General features: G+C 45.4%; 5 non-coding genes and 26 pseudogenes across 5 annotated transcripts; all 31 read left to right on the forward strand.

Annotated features, from left to right (window-relative positions):
- Window positions 1-63, forward strand: part of LOC142154038 (5S ribosomal RNA) — a 119-nt pseudogene extending 56 nt beyond the window's left edge.
- A 271-nt stretch (window positions 64-334) lies between these two features.
- On the forward strand, window positions 335-453 carry LOC142155718 (5S ribosomal RNA). Its single transcript, XR_012691826.1, has one exon. It is a non-coding gene; the product is annotated as a 5S ribosomal RNA (ribosomal RNA).
- Window positions 454-535: 82 nt separating this feature from the next.
- Window positions 536-654, forward strand: LOC142153710 (5S ribosomal RNA; annotated as a pseudogene).
- Window positions 655-736: 82 nt separating this feature from the next.
- Window positions 737-855, forward strand: LOC142156371 (5S ribosomal RNA). The gene has a single exon (XR_012692438.1). It is a non-coding gene; the product is annotated as a 5S ribosomal RNA (ribosomal RNA).
- Window positions 856-937: 82 nt separating this feature from the next.
- Window positions 938-1,056, forward strand: LOC142155632 (5S ribosomal RNA; annotated as a pseudogene).
- An 82-nt stretch (window positions 1,057-1,138) lies between these two features.
- On the forward strand, window positions 1,139-1,257 carry LOC142154021 (5S ribosomal RNA; annotated as a pseudogene).
- An 80-nt stretch (window positions 1,258-1,337) lies between these two features.
- LOC142154361 (5S ribosomal RNA) lies at window positions 1,338-1,456 on the forward strand (annotated as a pseudogene).
- Window positions 1,457-1,539: 83 nt separating this feature from the next.
- On the forward strand, window positions 1,540-1,658 carry LOC142154408 (5S ribosomal RNA; annotated as a pseudogene).
- A 281-nt stretch (window positions 1,659-1,939) lies between these two features.
- LOC142154726 (5S ribosomal RNA) lies at window positions 1,940-2,058 on the forward strand (annotated as a pseudogene).
- Window positions 2,059-2,140: 82 nt separating this feature from the next.
- On the forward strand, window positions 2,141-2,259 carry LOC142154062 (5S ribosomal RNA). The gene has a single exon (XR_012691595.1). It is a non-coding gene; the product is annotated as a 5S ribosomal RNA (ribosomal RNA).
- Window positions 2,260-2,343: 84 nt separating this feature from the next.
- On the forward strand, window positions 2,344-2,462 carry LOC142154412 (5S ribosomal RNA; annotated as a pseudogene).
- A 275-nt stretch (window positions 2,463-2,737) lies between these two features.
- On the forward strand, window positions 2,738-2,856 carry LOC142155633 (5S ribosomal RNA; annotated as a pseudogene).
- Window positions 2,857-2,938: 82 nt separating this feature from the next.
- Window positions 2,939-3,057, forward strand: LOC142154022 (5S ribosomal RNA; annotated as a pseudogene).
- Window positions 3,058-3,137: 80 nt separating this feature from the next.
- On the forward strand, window positions 3,138-3,256 carry LOC142154362 (5S ribosomal RNA; annotated as a pseudogene).
- An 83-nt stretch (window positions 3,257-3,339) lies between these two features.
- LOC142154409 (5S ribosomal RNA) lies at window positions 3,340-3,458 on the forward strand (annotated as a pseudogene).
- A 281-nt stretch (window positions 3,459-3,739) lies between these two features.
- Window positions 3,740-3,858, forward strand: LOC142154230 (5S ribosomal RNA; annotated as a pseudogene).
- An 82-nt stretch (window positions 3,859-3,940) lies between these two features.
- LOC142154073 (5S ribosomal RNA) lies at window positions 3,941-4,059 on the forward strand. Its single transcript, XR_012691596.1, has one exon. It is a non-coding gene; the product is annotated as a 5S ribosomal RNA (ribosomal RNA).
- Window positions 4,060-4,143: 84 nt separating this feature from the next.
- Window positions 4,144-4,262, forward strand: LOC142154414 (5S ribosomal RNA; annotated as a pseudogene).
- Window positions 4,263-4,346: 84 nt separating this feature from the next.
- LOC142155637 (5S ribosomal RNA) lies at window positions 4,347-4,455 on the forward strand (annotated as a pseudogene).
- An 81-nt stretch (window positions 4,456-4,536) lies between these two features.
- On the forward strand, window positions 4,537-4,655 carry LOC142153711 (5S ribosomal RNA; annotated as a pseudogene).
- An 80-nt stretch (window positions 4,656-4,735) lies between these two features.
- On the forward strand, window positions 4,736-4,854 carry LOC142154354 (5S ribosomal RNA; annotated as a pseudogene).
- Window positions 4,855-4,938: 84 nt separating this feature from the next.
- LOC142154212 (5S ribosomal RNA) lies at window positions 4,939-5,057 on the forward strand (annotated as a pseudogene).
- Window positions 5,058-5,141: 84 nt separating this feature from the next.
- Window positions 5,142-5,260, forward strand: LOC142154168 (5S ribosomal RNA; annotated as a pseudogene).
- Window positions 5,261-5,343: 83 nt separating this feature from the next.
- Window positions 5,344-5,462, forward strand: LOC142154436 (5S ribosomal RNA; annotated as a pseudogene).
- An 82-nt stretch (window positions 5,463-5,544) lies between these two features.
- LOC142155634 (5S ribosomal RNA) lies at window positions 5,545-5,663 on the forward strand (annotated as a pseudogene).
- An 82-nt stretch (window positions 5,664-5,745) lies between these two features.
- LOC142153552 (5S ribosomal RNA) lies at window positions 5,746-5,864 on the forward strand (annotated as a pseudogene).
- An 80-nt stretch (window positions 5,865-5,944) lies between these two features.
- Window positions 5,945-6,063, forward strand: LOC142154427 (5S ribosomal RNA; annotated as a pseudogene).
- Window positions 6,064-6,145: 82 nt separating this feature from the next.
- On the forward strand, window positions 6,146-6,264 carry LOC142154410 (5S ribosomal RNA; annotated as a pseudogene).
- Window positions 6,265-6,533: 269 nt separating this feature from the next.
- Window positions 6,534-6,652, forward strand: LOC142154938 (5S ribosomal RNA). Its single transcript, XR_012691683.1, has one exon. It is a non-coding gene; the product is annotated as a 5S ribosomal RNA (ribosomal RNA).
- Window positions 6,653-7,116: 464 nt separating this feature from the next.
- Window positions 7,117-7,235, forward strand: LOC142154036 (5S ribosomal RNA; annotated as a pseudogene).
- Window positions 7,236-7,318: 83 nt separating this feature from the next.
- Window positions 7,319-7,437, forward strand: LOC142153993 (5S ribosomal RNA; annotated as a pseudogene).
- Window positions 7,438-7,500: the final 63 nt, after the last annotated feature.

A 7,500-nucleotide genomic window follows, 5' to 3' on the forward strand; every position in this document is an offset into this window, starting at 1 on the left:
CAGGGTTGTGCCTGGTTAGTACTTGGATGGGAGACCACCTGGGAATACCAGGTGCTGTATGCCTTTTTTATTTTCTCTCTTGTTCCAGCTTCCATCAATGCTGGTTTTGAGATGTATAAGAGATGTAGGTCACTAGGAAACCCATACCTACAGCCTCACCACCCTGAACAAGCCTGAACTTGGAAACTAAACAAGGTCGGGCCTGGTTAGTACTTGGATGGTAGACCACCTGGGAGTTCCAGGTGCTGTCTGCCTTTTTTTTTTCTCTCTTGTTCTGGCTTCCTTCAATGCTGGTTTGAAATGTATAAGAGATGTAGGTCATTAGGAAACCAATACCTACAGCCACACCACCCTGAACAAGCCCAATCTCGTCTGATCTTGGAAGCTAAGCAGGGCCGGGCCTGGTTAGTACTTGGATGGGAGACCACCTGGGAATACCAAGTGCTGTAGGCCTTTTTTTTTTCTCTCTTGTTTCCGGCTTCCATCAATGCTGGTTTTGAGATGTATAAGAGATGTAGGTCATTAGGAAACCAATACCTACAGCCACACAACCCTGAACAAGCCCAATCTTGTCTGATCTTGGAAGCTAAGCAGGGTTGGGCCTGGTTAGTACTTGGATGGGAGACCACCTGGGAATTTCAGGTGCTGTAGGCCTTTTTCTTCTTTTCTCTTGTGCCGGCTTACTTCAATGCTGGTTTTCAGATGTATAAGAGATGTAGGTCATTAGGAAACCAATACCTACAGCCATACCACCCTAAACAAGCCCAATCTCATCTGATCTTGGAAGCTAAGCAGGGCCGGGCCTGGTTAGTACTTGGAGGGGAGACCACCTGGGAATTTCAGGTGCTGTAGGCCTTTTTCTTCTTCTCTCTTGTGCCGGCTTCCTTCAATGCTGGTTTTGAGATGTATAAGAGATGTAGGTCATTAGTAAAAAAATATGAACAGCCACACCACCCTTAACAATTCCAATTCCGTCTGATCTTGGAAACTAAGCAGGGCCAGGCCTGTTTAGTACTTGGAAGAGAGACCACCTGGGAATACCAGGTGCTGTAGGCCTTTTTTTTTTTCTCTCTTTTTCCGGCTTCCTTCAATGCTGGTTTTGAGATGTATAAGAGATGTAGGTCATTAGGGAACCAATACCTACAGCCACACCACCCTGAACAAGCCTAATCTCATCTGATCTTGGAAGCTAAGCAGCGCCGGGACTGGTTAGTACTTGGATGGGAGACCACCTGGGAATACCAGGTGCTGTAGGCCTTTTTTATTCTCTCTTGTTCCGGCTTCCTTCAATGCTGGTTTTGAGATGTATAAGAGATGTAGGTCATTAGGAAACCAATACCTACAGCCACACCACCCTGAACAAGCCTAATCTCATCTGATCTTGGAAGCTAATCAGGGCCAGGCCTGGTTAGTACTTGGGTGGGAGATCAACTGGGAATACCAGGTGCTGTAGGCCTTTTTTTTTATTATCTCTTGTTCCGTCTTCCTTCAATGCTGGTTTTGAAATGTATAAGAGATGTAGGTCATTAGGAAACCAATACCTACAGCCACACCACCCTGCACAAGCCCAATCTCAGCTGATCTTGGAAGCTAAGCAGGGCTGGGCCTGGTTAGAACTTGGATGGGAGACCACCTGGGAATATTAGGTGCTGTAGGCCTTTTTCTTCTTCTCTCTTGTGCCGGCTTCCTTCAATGCTGGTTTTGAGATTTATAAGAGATGAAGGTCATTATTAAAAAAATATGAACAGCCACACCACACTGAACAATTCCAATTCCGTCTGATCTGATAAACTAAGCAGGGCTGGGCCTGGTTAGTACTTTGATGAGAGACCACTTGGGAATACCAGGTGCTGTAGGACTTTTTTTTTCTCTCTTGTTTCGGCTTCCTTCAATGCTGATTTTGAGATGTATAAGAGATGTAGGTCATTAGGAAACCAATACCTACAGCCACACCAACCTGAACAAGCCCAATTCCGTCTGATCTTGTAAACTAAGCAGGGCCGGGCCTGTTTAGTACTTGGATGAGAGACCACCTGGGAATATCAGGTGCTGTAGGCCTTTTTTTTTTCTCTCTTGTTCCGGCTTCCTTCAATGCTGTTTTTTTAGATGTATAAGAGATGTAGGTCATTAGGAAACCAATACCTACAGCCACACCACCCTGAACAAGCCCAATCTTGTCTGATCTTGGAAGCTAAGCAGGGTTGGGCCTGGTTAGTACTTGGATGGGAGACCACCTGGGAATACCAGGTGCTGTAGGCCTTTTTTTTTTATTATCTCTTGTTCCGACTTCCTTCAATGCTGGTTTTGAAATGTATAAGAGATGTAGGTCATTAGGAAACCAATACCTACAGCCACACCACCCTGCACAAGCCCAATCTCATCTGATCTTGAAAGCTAATTAGGGCCAGGCCTGGTTAGTACTTGGATGGGAGACCACCTGGGAATACCAGGTGCTGTGGGCCTTTTTTTTTTATTATCTCTTGTTCCGGCTTCCATCAATGCTGGTTTTGAGATGTATAAGAGATGTAGGTCACTAGGGAACCCATACCTACAGCCACACCACCCTTAACAAGCCTGATCTTGGAAGCTAAACAAGGTCGGGCCTGGTTATTACTTGGAGGGGAGACCACCTGGGAATTTCAGGTGCTGTAGGCCTTTTTCTTCTTCTCTCTTGTGCCGGCTTCCTTCAATGCTGGTTTTGAGATGTATAAGAGATGTAGGTCATTAGTAAAAAAATATGAACAGCCACACCACCCTTAACAATTCCAATTCCGTCTGATCTTGGAAACTAAGCAGGGCCAGGCCTGTTTAGTACTTGGAAGAGAGACCACCTGGGAATACCAGGTGCTGTAGGCCTTTTTTTTTTTCTCTCTTTTTCCGGCTTCCTTCAATGCTGGTTTTGAGATGTATAAGAGATGTAGGTCATTAGGGAACCAATACCTACAGCCACACCACCCTGAACAAGCCTAATCTCATCTGATCTTGGAAGCTAAGCAGCGCCGGGACTGGTTAGTACTTGGATGGGAGACCACCTGGGAATACCAGGTGCTGTAGGCCTTTTTTATTCTCTCTTGTTCCGGCTTCCTTCAATGCTGGTTTTGAGATGTATAAGAGATGTAGGTCATTAGGAAACCAATACCTACAGCCACACCACCCTGAACAAGCCTAATCTCATCTGATCTTGGAAGCTAATCAGGGCCAGGCCTGGTTAGTACTTGGGTGGGAGATCAACTGGGAATACCAGGTGCTGTAGGCCTTTTTTTTTATTATCTCTTGTTCCGTCTTCCTTCAATGCTGGTTTTGAAATGTATAAGAGATGTAGGTCATTAGGAAACCAATACCTACAGCCACACCACCCTGCACAAGCCCAATCTCAGCTGATCTTGGAAGCTAAGCAGGGCTGGGCCTGGTTAGAACTTGGATGGGAGACCACCTGGGAATATTAGGTGCTGTAGGCCTTTTTCTTCTTCTCTCTTGTGCCGGCTTCCTTCAATGCTGGTTTTGAGATTTATAAGAGATGAAGGTCATTATTAAAAAAATATGAACAGCCACACCACACTGAACAATTCCAATTCCGTCTGATCTGATAAACTAAGCAGGGCTGGGCCTGGTTAGTACTTTGATGAGAGACCACTTGGGAATACCAGGTGCTGTAGGACTTTTTTTTTCTCTCTTGTTTCGGCTTCCTTCAATGCTGATTTTGAGATGTATAAGAGATGTAGGTCATTAGGAAACCAATACCTACAGCCACACCAACCTGAACAAGCCCAATTCCGTCTGATCTTGGAAACTAAGCAGGGCCGGGCCTGTTTAGTACTTGGATGAGAGACCACCTGGGAATATCAGGTGCTGTAGGCCTTTTTTTTTTCTCTCTTGTTCCGGCTTCCTTCAATGCTGTTTTTTTAGATGTATAAGAGATGTAGGTCATTAGGAAACCAATACCTACAGCCACACCACCCTGAACAAGCCCAATCTTGTCTGATCTTGGAAGCTAAGCAGGGTTGGGCCTGGTTAGTACTTGGATGGGAGACCACCTGGGAATACCAGGTGCTGTAGGCCTTTTTTTTTTATTATCTCTTGTTCCGACTTCCTTCAATGCTGGTTTTGAAATGTATAAGAGATGTAGGTCATTAGGAAACCAATACCTACAGCCACACCACCCTGCACAAGCCCAATCTCATCTGATCTTGAAAGCTAATTAGGGCCAGGCCTGGTTAGTACTTGGATGGGAGACCACCTGGGAATACCAGGTGCTGTGGGCCTTTTTTTTTTATTATCTCTTGTTCCGGCTTCCATCAATGCTGGTTTTGAGATGTATAAGAGATGTAGGTCACTAGGGAACCCATACCTACAGCCACACCACCCTTAACAAGCCTGATCTTGGAAGCTAAACAAGGTCGGGCCTGGTTATTACTTGGATGGGAGACCACCTGGGAATACCAGGTGCTGTAGGCCTTTATTTTTTCTCTCTTGTTCCGGCTTTCTTCAATGCTGGTTTTGAGATGTATAAGAGATGTAGGTCATTAGGAAACCAATACCTACAGCCACACAACCCTGAACAAGCCCAATCTTGTCTGATCTTGGAAGCTAAGCAGGGTTGGGCCTGGTTAGTACTTGGATGGGAGACCACCTGGGAATTTCAGGTGCTGTAGGCCTTTTTTTTTCTCTCTTGTTTCGGCTTCCTTCAATGCTGATTTTGAGATGTATAAGAGATGTAGGTCATTAGTAAACCAATACCTACAGCCACACCAACCTGAACAAGCCCAATTCCGTTTGATCTTGGAAACTAAGCAGGGCCGGGCCTGTTTAGTACTTGGATGAGAGACCACCTGGGAATATCAGGTGCTGTAGGCCTTTTTTTTTTATTATCTCTTGTTCCGACTTCCTTCAATGCTGGTTTTGAAATGTATAAGAGATGTAGGTCATTAGGAAACCAATACCTACAGCCACACCACCCTGCACAAGCCCAATCTCATCTGATCTTGAAAGCTAATTAGGGCCAGGCCTGGTTAGTACTTGGATGGGAGACCACCTGGGAATACCAGGTGCTGTAGGCCTTTTTTTTTTATTATCTCTTGTTCCGACTTCCTTCAATGCTGGTTTTGAAATGTATAAGAGATGTAGGTCATTAGGAAAAAAATACCTACAGCCACACCACCCTGAACAAGCCCAATCTTGTCTGATCTTGGAAGCTAAGCAGGGGTGGGCCTCATTAGTACTTGGATGGGAGACCATCTGGGAATACCAGGTGCTGTAGGCCTTTTTTTTCATTATCTCTTGGTCCGGCTTCCTTCAATGCTGGTTTTGAGATGTATAAGAGATGTAGGTCATTAGGAAACCAATACCTACAGCCATACCACCCTAAACAAGCCCAATCTCATCTGATCTTGGAAGCTAAGCAGGGCCAGACCTGGTTAGTACTTGGAGGGGAGACCACCTGGGAATTTCAGGTGCTGTATGCCTTTTTCTTCTTCTCTCTTGTGCCGGCTTCCTTCAATGCTGGTTTTGAGATGTATAAGAGATGTAGGTCATTAGTAAAAAAATATGAACAGCCACACCACCCTTAACAATTCCAATTCCGTCTGATCTTGGAAACTAAGCAGGGCCAGGCCTGTTTAGTACTTGGAAGAGAGACCACCTGGGAATACCAGGTGCTGTAGGCCTTTTATTTTTTCTCTCTTTTTCCGGCTTCCTTCAATGCTGGTTTTGAGATGTATAAGAGATGTAGGTCATTAGGGAACCAATACCTACAGCCACACCACCCTGAACAAGCCTAATCTCGTCTGATCTTGGAAGCTAAGCAGGGCCGGGACTGGTTAGTACTTGGATGGGAGACCACCTGGGAATACCAGGTGCTGTAGGCCTTTTTTATTCTCTCTTGTTCCGGCTTCCTTCAATGCTGGTTTTGAGATGTATAAGAGATGTAGGTCATTAGGAAACCAATACCTACAGCCACACCACCCTGAACAAGCCTAATCTCATCTGATCTTGGAAGCTAATCAGGGCCAGGCCTGGTTAGTACTTGGGTGGGAGATTACCTGGGAATACCAGGTGCTGTAGGCCGTTTTTTTATTATCTCTTGTTCCGGCTTCCTTCAATGCTGGTTTTGAAATGTATAAGAGATGTAGGTCATTAGCAAACCAATACCTACAGCCACACCACCCTGCACAAGCCCAATCTCAGCTGATCTTGGAAGCTAAGCAGGGCTGGGCCTGGTTAGAACTTGGATGGGAGACCACCTGGGAATATTAGGTGCTGTAGGCCTTTTTTTTCTCTCTTTTTCCGACTTCCATCAATGCTGGTTTTGAGATGTATAAGAGATGTAGGTCATTAGGAAACCAATACCTACAGCCACACCACCCTGAACAAGCCTGATCTTGAAAGCTAATTAGAGCCAGGCCTGGTTAGTACTTGGATGGGAGACCACCTGGGAATACCAGGTGCTGTAGGCCTTTTTTTTTTCTCTCTTGTTCCGGCTTCCTTCAATGCTGGTTTTGAGATGTATAAGAGATGTAGGTCATTAGAAAATGAAGACTTACAGCCACACCACCCTGAACAAGCCCAATCTCATCTGATTTTGGAAGCTAAGCAGGGTTGGGCCTGGTTAGTACTTGGATGGGAGACCACCTGGGAATACCAGGTGCTGTAGGCATTTTTTTTTTCTTCTCTCTTGTTCCAGCTTCCTTCAATACTGGTTTTGAGATGTATAAGAGATGGAGATCATTAGGAAACAAATACCTACAGCCACTTTACCCTGAACAAGCATGATCTTGGAAGCTAAGCAGCGCTGGGCCTGGTTAGTACTTGGATGGGAAACCCCCTGGGAGTTCCAGGTGCTATCGTCCTTTTTTTTTTCTCTCTTGTTCCGGCTTCCATCAATGCTGGTTTTGAGATGTATAAGAGACGTAGGTTATTAGGAAACCAGAACCTACAGCCACTTAACCCTGAGCAAGCCTGATCTTGGAAGCTAAGCAGGGCTGGGCCTGGTTAGTACTTGGATTGGAACCCACTGGGAGTTCCAGATGCTGTCACCCTTTTTTTTTTTCTCTCTTGTGCCGGCTTACTTCAATGCTGGTTTTCAGATGTATAAGAGATGTAGGTCATTAGAAAACCAATACCTAGAGCCACACCACCCTGAACAAGCCCAATCTTGTCTGATCTTGGAAGCTAAGCAGGGTTGGGCCTCGTTAGTACTTGGATGGGAGACCACCTGGGAATACCAGGTGCTGTAGGCCTTTTTTTTCATTATCTCTTGTTCCGGCTTCCTTCAATGCTGGTTTTGAGATGTATAAGAGATGTAGGTCATTAAGAAACCAATATCTACAGCCATACCACCCTAAACAAGCCCAATCTCATCTGATCTTGGAAGCTAAGCAGGGCCAGGCCTGGTTAGTACTTGGAGGGGAGACCACCTGGGAATTTCAGGTGCTGTAGGCCTTTTTCTTCTTCTCTCTTGTGCCGGCTTCCTTCAATGCTGGTTTTGAGATGTATAAGAGATGT

The sequence above is a fragment of the Mixophyes fleayi genome, chromosome 4 (assembly GCF_038048845.1).
Source record: "Mixophyes fleayi isolate aMixFle1 chromosome 4, aMixFle1.hap1, whole genome shotgun sequence".
Lineage (NCBI taxonomy): Eukaryota > Metazoa > Chordata > Amphibia > Anura > Limnodynastidae > Mixophyes > Mixophyes fleayi.